Raw genomic sequence first — 16,829 nt, forward strand, 5'->3', positions numbered from 1 at the left:
GTATTTTTACAAATTGTCATTCTGCTGACAAGCCATAAAAATTGCTGTTCGGCGAGTACTCAGTTTTCTTAGTACCTTGTTCCCTTCAGTATTGGAAATACCCAAAAAATGGAATTTTTAATATTTCAATTTCTTCTGAAAGGGTAGAAAATCTTTCCAGGGGTTAAAAGAAAAACAATACAAATTTTTCAAGCAGGTGAAAAGTTAGTCTGGGCCCAATTTACACACAAATGACTACAATTCAAAGATGACCCAATTTTTAGCTTTTTACCTTCTATCAACTGCATAAAACTGCCTATATATACAGCATTTGGTAATTCTAATAATTTTACACAAAAATTACAATTAAAAATACCAAAATATGCAGCAAAAAAATGTACTCGCTAATCACATCCTCAGGCCCCTTCTATATTACACTTACAACCAGGAATAACTGGTCATGGTTTATGGTGTGTCAATGAACTGGACAGTATAAACTCAGAACAGACCAGGGGTAGGCACAGTAAGATGATAGAACAGATATCACAATATGCAGAGAAACCACTGAAAATAGTTAACTTTCACAAAAATGCTTAGAAGTTCACTATCCTTTTTACAGTGGTTGTTCTGCACACCAGGGGGTATAAGGGAAACTTTACCAGTCCTCTCAATATTTCCCTACTTTGAGGCAAGTTTCAAGATGCATCCGATTCCGAAACCAAAATAGTTTCCCCTAATAACATTTCTTCCATTTTATCTGATACCAAGAAACAGCCAATAAAACCATACTAAAACTCAATGTTGTCATTTTAAACCAAACAAGATAGTTTTGCTTTTCCCCAATCATGAACTGCACGAGGTAGTATTTAATGCACTGCATGAGGTTGCATTTAATTTATATTTTCATATAGTCGGACTTCAGTCCTGGAAATGGGAAGTACAATGCCTGCACTTTAAAGGAGGGGTTTGGGATATTGGCAGTTTGGAGGGATATGTTGTGTATCTTTATACATATATATGCTTCTAAACTGTTGTATTCTGAGCACCTCTGCAAAAACAGTGATAATTTGAGTGTGGTGAAAGTGTTGAATGATGAAAGTATTTTCTTTTTGGGGATTTTTTCTTTTTTGGGTCACCCTGCCTTGGTGGGAGACGGCCGGAAAAAAAAAAAAAAAACCACTTTACTCCAATTCATCCCCTTATATTTAGGCAAAAGTTTACGACTCGCAGCTTTCCCGGCAGAGCTGAGCTCAATTTGGTTCTACTGAAGCAACCCTGGCATCAGTAAGGTAATCTAATAAGGTTATCTATTTTCCTTAATTTCAAAAAGTATAGTGGTACCAACACTTACATGGGTGCGAAGCTTGGATTGTAAATGCTGCAGCGAGGAGGCAGCTGGAGGCAGTGGAGATGTCCTGTAAGGGCAATGTGTGGTGTAAATATTATGCAGAAAATTCGGAGTGTGGAAATTAGAAGGTGTGAAGTAAATAAATGTATTAGTCAGAGGGCTTGTTGTGGTGGTTTGGTTACAGAGAATGATCAATGTAGAATGACATGCAGTGTGTATAAATCTGTAGGGGAAGGAAGGCGGGGTAAGGGTCGTCCTCGAAATGGCTGGACGGAGGGGTTAAAGGAGGTTTTGCGGGCGAGGGGCTTTGACTTCCAGCAATCGTGCGCGAGTGTGTTGGATAGGAGTGAATGGAGATTAATGGTATTTGGGACCTGACGAGCTGTTGGAGTGTGAACAGGGTAATACAGTGGACCCCCGCATAACGATTACCTCCAAATGGGACCAATTATGTAAGTGTATTTATTTAAGTGCATTTGTACGTGTATGTTTGGGGGTCTGAAAGGAATAATCTACTTCACAATATTCCTTATGGGAATAAATTCGGTCAGTACTGGCACCTGAACATACTTATGGAGTGAAAAAATATCGTTAACTGGGGGTCCACTGTATTTAGTGAAGGGATTCAGGGAAACTGGTTATTTTATATAACCAGACTAGAGTCCTGAAAATGCGATGTACAATACCTGCACTTCAACCTCTTTCGGGGTTTCGGCTGTACTAGTATGGCTTACGTGCCAGGGTTTTTGACGTACTAGTATGCATAAATTCTAGCGCCCTCAAATCTAGCGTGGGGAGGCCCAGGCATTGGGGGTAGGGGAGGGAGGTATGGAAGGGGATGGAGGAGCAGGGAAGGGGTTGGGGAGGGAGGGAGATTGGCTTGCTCTGAGGGAGGAGAGAGTGCTTTCTAGAAGGGCAGGAAGGAATTCACAGCTGGTAGGCCTACATATGAAAGAAAGGGTCTATGGTCAGTGTACGCAATATAAAAAAAATCCTGCAGCACACAGTGCGTAATGAGAAAAAAAAAACTGACTTTTTGGTTTAAAACAGTGACTTTGCACTGTATTTTCGTATGGTATTGATGGTTGTATTCTAGTTTTCCTTGTCTTATTTTATAGAATGGAAGACATATTACAGAAATTGAGATGATTTGGATTGGTTTCGCAATGAAAGTACGTTGAAATTGAGCTCAAATAGCAGAAACGTTAGATTTTTGCCAAAGTTCAAAAGTAAACAAATCATGCCACGTGTCCAACACACGTCAACTGGTGAATCTAATCTTCCACAAGTGCGCTGGTATTATTTATACCATTTCTACACTAATACATAGTCTGCACAACAATAAATCTTCTCTTTTTTGTGAGAATAAAAATCCAAAGTGGAAAGCAAAAGAAATGTTAAGAGGGGCATGGGTATGTGACTAATGAACAGAATGTTACTTTAGTGCCAGGAATGTCTGTCTTGTTTATTCTGGACCCTATTTACAAACTGGCATCTTTTGAAATTTGTGTGAAATTGGCAAAATTGCTAAATTCTGACCACTTTATTGGATAGTTGAAATCTGTAAATGGATGGTTTTTTTGTACTCTTTTCTATTTTAGCGAAATAGTTATGATTTCTGTCGACTAGTACACTGGAATTGGCCAAAAATAGGGCTCAAAGTGGGCAAAAATCGCCAATGCGTAAACATCAAGACCGTTAACTTCGCGAGAACATAATTCCGTAAGTTTTCCATCAAATTTCATACTTTTGGTGTCATTATGATTGAGAAAATATTCTCTATTTTCACTTTTTTTTTTTTTTTTTTTTTGAAATTTTGGCGACCCTGAGAACAATTCTCTGAGAGGGCCTGGCAACCCTCAAAGGGTTAAAGGAAGGGTTTGGGATATTGGCAGTTTGGAGGGATATGTTGTGCATCTTTATACGTATATGCTTCTAAACTTTTGTATTCTGAGCACCAAAAAAATATAAATTGCCTCTACTGTTGCTCCATGCAGGCAGCACTTGTTACCATAAAACAATCGACACCCTTCATTAACCCGTAAACGGTCCAAGCAGATCTACGTTCACATGTGTAGTGCTCCAAGCAGATCTACTTTTTTTTACACATTTTCAAATGTAAAAAAAATTTTTTTTTACATACTTTCAAATGTTGAAAAAACGTATATATATATGTTTGGACCGTTTACGGGTTAAATAATAACATTCAACTCGTGTCAAACTGCACTTCTAAAATCAAAATTGGCAAAATAAAATGCATTTTTTTTTTAAAAATAGCCAGCAATGAAGGCACGTGTATCAGACCCTGCACAAGTTTATGGGTTAACTATCAAACAGCACTTGGACATACTAACCTGCACTAATATGACATTTAGAAGCATCACATTAAAGGCAATGAGTGAATTTTGCATCTGAAGGTTTGCTGCTTTCCAACCTAGAAAAAAATTGAAGTTATAAGTTATCAGCACAAATAATCCCAACAAATTTATATTGTTCCTTTACCACTAAAAATAGTTTTTAATTTTCATTACGAATTTAAAACCATTTACATTTTCTGTGAAGAAACACAAGTACACTGATAATACTAATAGAAAGTTAATGTTAAGGCACTTATTTAGCAAGATATTAAAACTGTTGTATAACAAATTATTATCACTTCAAAACACATCTTTTAAACACACTGGTCTTCTCCCACTGAGGCAGAGGCCTGAAAAAACTTCCACCATTCACACTATCCCTCTTGCCAGAGGCATGTACACATCAGTTTAAATATCACTTGAAACAGCAAATATCCCACACCCCCTCCTTACAATGCAGGTACTGTACTTCCCACCTCCAGGACCAAGTCTGGCTAACCATTTTTCGTGACTACCTTCATGCTCACGCTCCAACAGCTCGTGTAATCCCAAAAACCATTAGTCTCCACTCATTCCCGTAACATGCTCATTTTATGTTCCGAATGGTTGCTTTTCTACTAAGCTTTATACAAAATGTTATATCCTTAACCTTTAAACTGTCCAAACATAGATCAGTAGGGCCCCACTTATACGGCGTGTTAGGTTCCAGGCTCTCGCCGGAAAGCAGAACGCCATTTTTTTCCATTTATAAATGCATATAAATGCCAGACAAGAAGTAGTTTACACTAAATTATATTAAGTTAGTAATAGAACTAGGCATTAGAAACACACAGTAAAATACATTCACAGTACATTCATTACTTATCTTAAAGTATTTGTAATCTTAATGTAGGGAGAGAGGCGAGTAGTACTTATTTGTAGGAAGTCAGGTGCTTGTAGCCCAGGTGTAGGTAGCCCTGGCTCCCCACCTCATACTTAATATACAATATTTAGAATATCCCAGAGTTAATATACGCATACAACACACTCATTATTTACCTTAAAATGTGTAGTCTTAATATAGGAAGAGAGGCAAGTAGTATTTATTTGTAGATAGTGTAGGTAGCCGGTAGGTGTAGCCCGCCTGGGCTACACCTACCGGCTACCTACACTAGCCCAGAGCCATATTAACAGACATACCGTGTTCACTGAATTTAATCTTTTCTAACAACTACCTTTAGATGTCATCATAAACAAAGGAAGAAGTAATGAATAATTCATAGCAAAAATTGTAAACAAAAGCTGAGTGGGGGAGTGGCTGGGCCAAACGCACATTCTTACACGTTTTCTGATGGCTGAACAGAGAAAATGTTGTCCCTACGGCCGGCTACCACACAGCTCCACAAGTATTATCAGAGCACATAAAATATGCAATAAATGCCAGACAAGTTTACACTAACTTATATTAAGTTAGCAATAGAAATAGGCATTAAAAACACAATAAAAGGCAAGATACACACAGAGTACACTTATTGCTTTCCTTAATATATCAATACTAATATGCGAGAGGAGAGTGGCAGGGTGTTTATTGAATAAAATCAGAATGGCACACCATCCTCTAACTCGGCACTTAAGCAAGAGGCTTACGACTCCTCTTTTTATCACAGCTAAGCTTAGATGCCATCGTCAATGAGAGCCAACAAGTTAATGAAAGAGTAAACGCGAGAGAGAACGAGATACAGAGTTCAGACAATGTAAGAATACAAACTGAACAGGTATTGGGTGATCACTTTGTCAGGCAAAATAAATGGGTATTAACCCTTAAACGATCCAAACGTATATATACGTTTTTTCAACATCTGAAAGTATGTAAAAAAAAATGTATATCTTTTTTGTTTTACATTTGAAAACGTGTAAAAAAAACTTATCTACATTTTTTTTTTAATATTTGAAAATATTTTTAAAAAAGTAGATCTACTTTTGGAGCACAACGAATTTGAACGTCAATCTATTTGGACTGTTTAAGGGTTAATGCGTGTCTTAGTTCATTCAGATACGTTTGTAAGAGCTTGTAAAACATTTACCTCTTTTTTTTTATTATAATAATTACCTCAATACAAATACTCTTACATTGTGTACAAGTTGTACAAGTTAGTTCAGAATAAACAAACAGCAACACTATTTTAGAGTGAATGAAGATATTATCATAAAGAGCACTAAACCCACAAGGGTCGTGAATTGCTATATATAGAGTGAAGGCATACGAAAAAAATATTTTTCTACAGTTATCCCCCAGTTTGACTAGAGAAAACTCAATTCTTCCGACACTCCCTACACAGCTGCTTTGTAAACAAATCTCATTTACGTATATTTTTATTTTGAGTATGTATCATGTTTATATGCTATGTAACTGGTTTCATAAATAATTTTCAGGAAAATCATAGATGGATTAATGAAAATGCCTATATTAATGTAAAATAAGACATTTAGTGTGCCCAAGAGTGATTATTATTACGTAGTATTGGAGTCATAAGTAGAGAGACTTAGCAATTTTAATGTGTACCTGCACACCAGCACAGTAAGTATATTTAGGTACAGGTACACAAGTACAGTGGTCCCTCAATAATCGTCCGTAATCCGTTCCTGGAAGTGGGACTATTATCGAAATGGACGATTTACGAATCAATTTTCCCCATAAGAAATGTAAATTCAATTAATCTGTTCCTGACACCCAGAAGTATTAAAACAAAAAAATTTTTTACATGAAATATAGATGTAGTACATAAACAATACAGTGGCACATGATGAATTAAACATTAACAGAATAACACTTACCTTTATTAGCAATTCTTCTTTGTGTATGGAAGACTGGAGAAGGAGACTGATTGGATGAATTACTGTTTGGAAGGGGAATCCCCTTCCATCAACACCTTGGGTACTAATTGCTTTTCTGGGGTTACTTCTCTTCTGTTTCTTAATGCCACTAGGACCACCTTTAGTCACTGGAGTCCTGTCTCGCAAAAAAACTGTCCAGAGAGCTCCGTTTCTGGCGTCTCTTTAAAACTCCCTAAAATGGGCCAAGACTGTCACTGTACAAGTTGCCGATATGGCTTGCAACATCCTTCTCTGGGTGATGTTTCTCCATAAATCTTTCCAGCCTACCTCACATTTCAAAAATCTCCTTAATTTCTGAAGAAGGCACCTTCCTCCATCTCTCTTCCTCCTCCTCTGCAGCAAGATTCAGAGCTGCCATCTGTTGCTGTTCCTGCTGAAGCTCTTTCAGCTCCTCAGTGGTTAGCTCTTTGTTGTGGTCCTCCAACTCTTCCACATCCTCCAAACTCACATCCAACCCCATGGAAGCCTCCAGTGCCACAACGGATTTAACAACTGACATAGGCTCATCAGGGTCAGCCCCAAACCCTTCAAAATCCCTCTTGTGGACACAATCTGGCCACAATTTTCTCCAAGCAGAGTTCAAAGTCCTGGTAGTCACTCCCTCCCAAGCCTTACCTATAAGGCTTACACAATGGAGAATACTGAAATGTTCTTTCCAAAAATCTCGTAGGGTCAAGTGAGTGTCTGAGGTCACATTCGAGCACCTTTCAAACATTGCTTTGGTGTCGAGTTTTTTAAAGTTTGCAATGACCTGCTGGTCCATGGGTTGGAGGAGAGGAGTGGTATTCGGGGGCAAGAACTTCACTGTGATGAACCCAAACTCCTTCAAAATTAGGTCATCCAAGTTTGGAGGATGAGCAGGTGCATTGTCCATTACTAGGAGGCACTTGAAATCCAATTTCTTTTCCAGGAGGTAATTCTTCACACTAGGGCCAAACACTTCGTTGAACCACACTACAAAAATTTCCCTCGTGACCCATGCCTTACTATTAGATTTCCAAAACACACACAATTTACTCTTCATAACATTGTTTTTCCTGAACACTCTGGGATTTTCAGAATGGTACACTAGTAACAGCTTCACTTTGAAATCCCCACTAGCATTAGCACAGAACATTAGCATCAGCCTGTCTTTCATAGGCTTGTGTCCTGGCATTGCCTTTTCCTCTTGTGTAATGAAGGTCCTCTTTGGCATTTTCTTCCAAAAGAGGCCTGTTTCGTCACAATTGAACACTTGTTAAGGTTTCAGTCCTTCACTGTTTATGTACTCCTGGAATTCATGCACATTTTTCAGCCGCCTTGTGGTCCGAACTGGCAGCCTCACCATGCCTTACCACACTGTATGCCAGTACGCTTCTTAAATCTCTCAAACCAGCCTTTGCTAGCCTTAAATTCATTCGCATCACTAGTTGCAGGCAATTTCTTTACCAAATCGTCATGCAACTGCCTAGCCTTTCCACAAATAAGCGACTTCATAAGACTCTCCTGCCAATTGTTTCTCATTTATCCACACCAATAATAACTTCTCAACATCTTCGAGTACTGATGATCTCATTTTTGTCAGCATATTTACCCCCCTTTGCAACAACAGCGTCCTTGATTTCTTTTCTAGTCTATGATGGAAGATATGGTTGTACGGGATTTGTTATACATCCTGGACAGTTCGCCCACACGTACGCCACTATCATATTGTTCAACGATTTTCTTAAATTCAATCGTATTTCTCACCTTTACCAAAGGCTTGGCACTAGGAGCTTTCTTTGGAGCCATGGTAGCCTATTTAGCACTTAAATAACTTGCAAGCACTAAAATAAATGAAATATGAAATATTTCATTGGAGCACGTGACGGGACCGTCGCTCACTGGTAAACAATGGCACACTGGCTGGGAAGGAAAGGCTGAGGTGGCTCGAGGCCGCTCAGACCGTGCATACACGTCTGGGACGAAGGACTTAGCGAGTTACCGGACCATTTCCGAGCCAATATTTTGACGAAAAAACAGGACTATTTCCGAAATGAACGACTTTCAGGCCGGACGATTGAGGGACCACTGTATAATTATCAGTACAGTGGACCCCCGCATACCGTTGGCCTTACATAACGTTAAATCCGCATACCGATACATTTTATCGCTAAGATTTTGCCTCACATACCGCTAAAAAACCCGCTCAACGCTGTTCGTCCGAGACACATCTATGCGAGGCCTGAGCCAGCCTCACATGTTCCGCCGGTGACATTGTTTACAAGCCAGCCTCTGCGGTAACATCCAAGCATACAATCTTAACATTTCGTATTATTAGTGTTTTTGGTGATTTTATCTGCAAAATAAGTGACCATGGGCCCCAAGAAAGCTTCTAGTGCCAACCCTGTGGTAAAAAGGGTGAGAAATATTATCGAAATACTGCTGCACCACCGTCAGCTGCTGCTGCACCACCGTCAGCTGCTGCTGCACCACCGTCAGCTGCTGCTGCACCACCGTCAGCTGCTGCTGCACCACCGTCAGCTGCTGCTGCACCACCGTCAGCTGCTGCTGCACCACCGTCAGCTGCTGCTGCACCACCGTCAGCTGCTGCTGCACCACCGTCAGCTGCTGCTGCACCACCGTCAGCTGCTGCTGCACCACCGTCAGCTGCTGCTGCACCACCGTCAGCTGCTGCTGCACCACCGTCAGCTGCTGCTGCACCACCGTCAGCTGCTGCTGCACCACCGTCAGCTGCTGCTGCACCACCGTCAGCTGCTGCTGCACCACCGTCAGCTGCTGCTGCACCACCGTCAGCTGCTGCTGCACCACCGTCAGCTGCTGCTGCACCACCGTCAGCTGCTGCTGCACCACCGTCAGCTGCTGCTGCACCACCGTCAGCTGCTGCTGCACCACCGTCAGCTGCTGCTGCACCACCGTCAGCTGCTGCTGCACCACCGTCAGCTGCTGCTGCACCACCGTCAGCTGCTGCTGCACCACCGTCAGCTGCTGCTGCACCACCGTCAGCTGCTGCTGCACCACCGTCAGCTGCTGCTGCACCACCGTCAGCTGCTGCTGCACCACCGTCAGCTGCTGCTGCACCACCGTCAGCTGCTGCTGCTGCTGCACCACCGTCAGCTGCTGCTGCTGCTGCTGCACCACCGTCAGCTGCTGCTGCTGCTGCACCACCGTCAGCTGCTGCTGCTGCTGCACCACCGTCAGCTGCTGCTGCTGCTGCACCACCGTCAGCTGCTGCTGCTGCTGCACCACCGTCAGCTGCTGCTGCTGCACCACCGTCAGCTGCTGCTGCTGCACCACCGTCAGCTGCTGCTGCTGCACCACCGTCAGCTGCTGCTGCTGTACCACCGTTGTTGGTGTGGCTTATTGAGAATACCAAGAAACAATTAACCACAGAGGGTTAGCCACCCAGGATAACCCAAAAAAAAGTGTGTCATCGAAGACTAACTTATTTCCATTGGGGTCCTTAATCTTGTCTCCCAGGATGCAACCCACACCAGTCGACTAACACCCAGGTGAACATGGAAAAACGCCTGGAACTAGTGCTCATATTGGTGAATTTGAAGCCAGCAAAGGTTGGTTTGAGAGATTTAAGAATCGCTGTTGCTGGACCAGTCAGCTGTTGCTGGACCAGTCAGCTGTTGCTGGACCAGTCAGCTGTTGCTGGACCAGTCAGCTGTTGCTGCTGCACCATCAGCCGTTTCTGAACATGACTCGTCCCGAACCTGTCCGTCCAGCCTGAGCACCTGCCTTGCCGTCATTGTTTACAAGCCAGGGTGGCCGGTTGCATGCATACATTCGATACATTTTGTATTATTCCATTATTTATAGTGCTTGTAACTGCTAAATAAGCCACCATGGGCCCAAAGAAAGCTGCTAGTGCCAGCCCTGTGGTAAAAAGGGTGATAAATACTATCGTACCACAGTCAGCTGATAAATTGGACCAGTCAGCTGTTGCTGCACCACAGCTGCTGCTGCACCACAGCTGCAGCTGCACCATGGTAGCTGCTGCTGCACCAAGGTCAGCTGCACCACAGCTGTTGTTGCTGCTGCTGCTGCACCATCAGCTGTATTACTCGAAGATGTGGAGTGTGTGTTGTTGGTGTGGCTTAACGTGAAACAATTACTGAGAAACAATTAACCCCGGAGGGTTAGCCACCCAGGATAGCCCAAGAAAGTCAGTGCATCATCGAGGACTAACTTATTTCCATTGGGGTCCTTAATCTCGTCTCCCAGGATGCAACCCACACCAGTCGACTAACACCCAGATGAACAGGGAAAAATGCCTGGAACTAGTGCTCATATTGGTGAATTTAAAGCCAGCAAAGGTTGGTTTGAGAGATTTTAGAATCGTAGTGGCATACACAGTGTGATAAGGCCTGTTCTGGAAGAAAATGCCAAACAGGACCTACAGTACTCAGGAGGAAAAGGCACTCCCAAGACAGTGTCTCATCAGTCATTGCTGCATCTTCAATAAAGGTAAGCGTCATTTATTCTTCATTTAGTAGAGTAGTACATGCACAATATATACTGTGCATGTACTACTCTACTATTGTGCATGTATCCTTCTCTGTGTGTAGCAAAATGTATATTTCATGTGGTAAAATTTTTTTTCATACTTTTGGGTGTCTTGCATGGATTAATTTGATTTCCATTATTTCTTATGGGGAAAATTCATTCGCATAACTATAATTTCGCATAATGAGTTCTCATGAACGAATTAATATCGTTATGCGGGGGTCCACTGTACATATAAAATATGTGGTTATTTTCATATAGTTTGACTTGAGTCCTGGAACTGGGAAGTACAATGCCTGCACTTTAACCCTTAAATGGTCCAAACGTTTATATACGTTTCTCAACATCTGAAAGTATGTAAAAAAAAATGTAAAAAAAAAAAAACTACAAGTGAAAACGGAAAAAAAATGTAAAAAAAAAAAACTACAAGTGAAAACGTAAAAAAAACTTGCTTACATTTTATTTTTTGTTATATTTGAAAATGTAAAAAAAAGTAGATCTACTTTTGTAGCACTACGAATTTCAACGTCTATCTGTTTGGACCGTTTAAGGGTTAAAGGAGGGGTTTGGGATATTGGCAGTTTGGAGGGATATGTTGTGTATCTTTATACGTATATGCTTCTAAACTGTTTATTCTGAGCACCTCTGCAAAAACAGTGATGTGTGAGTGTGGTGAAAGTGTTGAATGATGAAAGTATTTTCTTTTTGGGGATTTTTTCTTTTTTGGGTCACCCTGCCTTGGTGGGAGACGGCCAACTTGTCGGAAAAAAAAAAAAACTTAAAACGCCTGAAATTTTGGAAAGTTTCGTGATATAATAGATGTGGTCACGGAGAATGTGAACAAACCGGGTGGGGCGCCGTATTTAAAAGACCGCTTGCCGTATAGTAAATTTTGGTCATAATTTGACAGATGTATTAGCGGAACACCGTAAGGCAAAACACCGCAAAGCGGGGCCCTACTATGTAAAAAAGTTTTTTCACATTTAAAAACTTGAACAAAACTAATCTACTTTTTTTTATATTTGAAAATATGCAAAATAAACTTAATCTACTTTTGGAGCACTATGCATGTGAACAGACCTGTTTGGACAATTTAAGGGTTAACAGTTTAACCGATGCATACCGAAAATATTCCAGGAATGAAGTGAACAATTACCTACGAAATCCATTCTATGGAGAAAGTAAAGGTTAACTTGTTTTCCTGGTTACTGTAACAACTTTCTTGTAAGATGTACTCTGGGAATTCCCTGCAAATTTGGACAAGAGGAGCAAGAACATTTTGAGTAAAGATTTTCAAGAGTAAAAAACCTTACCTTCGAAACTTTTTCTGAGAAAAGCCTCAAAAATATTTACAAAAGGATATAATTAAATCTAAGTAGTAGGTTGGTAGACAGCAACCACCCAGGGAGGTACTATCGTCCTGCCAAGTGAGTAAAACGAAAGCCTGTAATTGTTTTACATGACTGCAGGATTGCTGGTGTCCTTTTTCTTCTGTCTCAAACATGCAAGATTTCAGGTACATCTTGCTACTTCTACTTACACTTAGGTCACACTACACATACATGTACAAACATATATATACACACCCTTCTGTTTCCTTCTATTTTCTTTCTAGTTCTTGTTTATTTCCTCTTACCTCCATGGGGAAGTGGAACAGAATTCTTCCTCCGTAAGCCATGCGTGTTGTAAAAGGCGACTAAAATGCCGGGAGCAATGGGCTAGTAACCCCTTCTCCCGTATAAATTACTAAATTTAAAAAGAAACTTTCGTTTTTCTTTTTGGGCCACCCTGCCTTGGTGGGATACTGCCGGTTTGTTAAAAAAAAAAATATAATCAGTTAAACCAACACTTACTAGTTTTGGAATTAAAAGCAATACTAGAATAAACCACAAACTATACTCTTGTATCAGGAAGCGTAACTGAAAAAGCAATGATGCTTGGTCAGATAGTGGATGCCTGAATTTTTTCTGCCAAACCTGAATAAAAAAAAAATAACTAATTAACAGATTTGGCAATTATTAACGATCTTAAATGCTATTTTAAACTAAATAGTTACTAATAGTGTACTAAACAGCACAAACCACTGGGAGCAATAATGGGAGTTCACCGTAATTCACACTTAAGAGACCACCTTATGACACGTTGGTTCATCCAGAATCACAGCTGAATGAGAGGCAAATTAATGCAGAAGACAGAATGAGAGTATTTTTATATAGGCAGCAGTTTACAGAGAATTATACAGAAACAAAAAATGAAGAGCCTGGCTCAGGCTCAGAGTATAAGTTTCAGTGGGGGAGAAATAAATGGAATTACATCATGGGTATCAAAGTTAGAGCTAAGGAAGGAGTAGCAGTAATGTCGAAAGATCAGTTATGGCGAAGAAAAAAAAAAAAAAAAGATACATCAATGCGTTAATGCAAGGAGAGGAGCAACTAGTGGAATGAAGTACAAACATTGATAAGAGAAAAGTGAGAATTTAAGGTTTCTACAAAGCACAAGTAACAAAGAGGGTGAAGTTGAAAGAAGCAAGTTGGGAGGTTGTCAACAAATTTTGTTGAGAATAAGCTTTTGAGCTGTTAAATTTAAGCAGCTGGTAGTGATAGAAAAAAAGAAATGTTGAAAGCAGGTTGGGATATAGTTTTGGAATGGTGGTTGACACTTTGTTCAATAAATATATTTAAGAAGGGATGGTACACATGGTGGGCAGTTCCGCTAACTTTGCAAACCTTTAGCTTCTGCTAAATAAAGTTCCGCTAACTCTGAGTCAGCTAAAATAAAATTTCACACGTTGGTAGCTGGAAGGCAATGCCTTTTCAACGGCGCACGTGTTAGTTCCTGTCTGTTGTGGGCGTTTCTCCAACAGTCAGACTGTGTAAACGTTATTTGCCAACGCAGCAGCAGTATTGTTATAGTCCTACAGTGTCAGCAATCACCGGGGTGCATCGTCACTCATCATTATGAACAGGAGGGACGTTTCTGTTCCTCCTGAGGGTGTCGAGTCTGAATTGGTTGCGATTGATGCATTAAGTAGAACACTGCCATCCCATCCAGTGCTGCAGTTGAGTGCCTATTCTCTACAGGCAAAGATATCCTGAGGGCCAAGAGAGCCACCCCATCAGATAGAAACAGAGGCTGATGCTCATGAAGGGCAACCAGCATCACATCAAAGCAATGGATAAGGCCCAGCCATAGTAGTAATCAGCCCAGCCACCATTTGATCTTGGCATGATACCCATGCTATGCATTTTGTACAGTAAATAAAGTATGTTTGATTTAAACTGACGTTTGATTTCATTTGTTCATTTAACTATTTGTGTGCACCTGTATGGCTGTATAGCTGGTGCAGCAATAAGTTGGCCTCAAAGTTTCAACTTCTAGCATGATTTTGAACTAGTTTGCAGTTTGCTGGGGTTCAAAATCTAAATTATGTTAAATGCAAAGATGAACAGAACCAGAATAAAATTAATACAATGAGTAACTGGAACTAATGAAGAAAAGTCAAATAAGCTAACTCAATCTGTTCGGGCGTTATGGGGCTTCAGTACAGTGACAAGCGTGTCGCTCTCATTACATCACAAAATTAAACAATTGCCATTTTCACACTAGTGGCACGATCATGTGACCTTGGCATTCTACATCCTATTACTAAGCTCTCCAGGTCTGTTCTAAAAGTCTTAAAACAAAGTAAAAGACCATAAAAACTAAACCGAATCTGAATTCACGTGAAAAAGTTATCTTTTATTTTTTTTTCTAACAAAGTGGCTATCTCCCACCAAGGCAGGGTGACCCAAAAATGAAGAAAATACCCAAAAAGAAAATACTTTCATCATTACTCACGAAATCGTAATGACACGATTGCAAACAAACCATACCATGGGTGGGGTTTGATCCCACGGTCAGTCTCAAAACTCCAGACCATCGCGTTAGCTAACACGACGATCTGGAGTTTTGAGACCGACCGTGGGATCAAACCCCACCCGTGGTGTGGTTTACTTTCATCATTCAACACTCGCCTCACTCATACATAATCATTGTTTTTGCAGATGCCCAGAACACAACAGTTTAGAAGCATATACGTTTAGAGTTTGCTTCTAAATTTTTTTTGGTCATTTAGTGGTTTAGCTTTAGCCGAGGTGTCTTTTTAGTTAGCGGATTAGCGATTAGCAAAGCTAGCTTTCTGGTTAGCTGTGCCCACCACTGGAAGGTACCTAAGGAGTGGCAAAGCATGCATATGTACAAAGAATTTGGATGAAAGAATTATAGGGGTGGTTTGCACATCTATGGAGGAAAATAGAATGACTTGGAGAGTAAGTTTGCAGTGGAAGGAGTCTCCATAGGAAAGGACTGTGCTTGAGGAGTGGAGGCAAGTAGGTTTTTACTACATTGAAGTGTGATTAAGGTAACATTTAGGAAACCAATTAGTCGGGCTAGTCCTGGAGATGGTGCATACAGTGCCTGCAGTCTGAGGGAGGAGCGGGGATATTTGCAATTTTGAGAGTCATCCAAACTGTAGTATCAGCACGCCTCTGGCAAGACAAGTGATGGAGAAAGTTACCTTTTTTCAGGTCACCCTATCTGTCCCTGAGATGGCTGGTTAAAAAGTGCATTAAAAGTGAGATTTTCCCCAAGGTCAGCAATTTAATACCTCGTGTGCTGGTGTCATGTGCATCTCTTAATACATCTTTGGTGAACTACCAGTTATGTATTTAGACGCTTATATTAAAAGAACATTCATCAGGACAGTAACTGAAGGCACTTAAATTCCATTTACTTCAGAATTAACAGTCTCACCTTTGTAGGCTGTTGAGAGCTTTCCTAATCTACCTTTCTTCTATTCCAGCAATCTTCCAAACTTGCTCAGCTTGGACTTTTCTATTACCATCCATCTGAAAAATTTGTTACACAAATTATAAAGGCATTTAAGTGATAAGTAATGTACATGTATGGCACTATTTACAATTCTGCCACTGTCCAAGAGGATTAAACTACCTTATTTACAGCACCAAAAATCAATTTTCAGACAAAGGTGTGGGAGAATTATGTAGCGAGGTCCAGGAGAGTCAGTCTTTCCCAACAATGGAAGATTTAGCACCAACTGACTTTCAAAGTGAAGTCTGGCTTTGCAGGTATTAAGCAGACATGCTATAGAATTAAAAGGCAAGATGATACCTTTAACAAATTACACCACATTCCACTCAAGCTTGGTACTAAACCTATTAACAGACCTGTGTACAGATTGCCACATTCTCAGGTTGCTATAGCAGAAGAGTTAACCAGTCTTGAATGTGCCAATGATTTCAGTACTTGGAGCCTGGTGACAGATTTTAAGAAGCTGAATGCTGAAACTATTTCAGGTTGTTACCCCCCCCCCCTCAGTCTTACTTCCTGATCTTGAAACCTTATTACACAATATAGAAGACAGCAGTTTTCTTTACCTAAGACTTTTTACAGGGGTTTTGGCAAGTCAATCTTCATGAGGACGAGAGTTAACTATTCCAGTCTACAAATGGTCTCAACTTGCACATTTGATACTTTTTTTAATTTTAAACACATCAGCCTTTTCCCACTGAGGCAGGGTGATGCAAAAAAGAAAAACCCAAAAAGAAAAAAAAAATTAATCATTCAACACTTTCACAATCACTCATACATAAACACTGTCTTTGCAGAGGAACTCTGCTATGTCAGTCCCTTCTAAACTGCCAATATCCCAAACCCCTACTTTAAATTGCAGGCATTGTACTTCCCATTTCCAGGACTTGTTCAGCTAACCAGTTTCC

General features: G+C 40.6%; 1 long non-coding RNA gene across 10 annotated transcripts in view; it reads right to left on the reverse strand.

The window, feature by feature from the left end:
* The window catches only part of LOC128702080 (uncharacterized), a 66,611-nt gene that overhangs the window by 14,396 nt on the left and 35,386 nt on the right, over positions 1-16,829 (reverse strand). For 9 of the 10 annotated variants that reach the window (XR_011391227.1, XR_011391233.1, XR_011391235.1 and 6 more), the window contains 3 exons: positions 15,844-15,938; positions 3,682-3,761; positions 1,331-1,394 (listed from right to left, as the gene is read on the reverse strand). This is a non-coding gene — a long non-coding RNA (uncharacterized lncRNA). Of the gene's footprint in view, positions 1-1,330; positions 1,395-3,681; positions 3,762-12,208; positions 12,300-15,843; positions 15,939-16,829 lie in introns of all 10 variants that reach the window. The other variant, XR_011391236.1, reaches the window with a different exon arrangement.

Source organism: Cherax quadricarinatus, unplaced genomic scaffold, assembly GCF_038502225.1.
Source record: "Cherax quadricarinatus isolate ZL_2023a unplaced genomic scaffold, ASM3850222v1 Contig720, whole genome shotgun sequence".
Taxonomy (NCBI): domain Eukaryota; kingdom Metazoa; phylum Arthropoda; class Malacostraca; order Decapoda; family Parastacidae; genus Cherax; species Cherax quadricarinatus.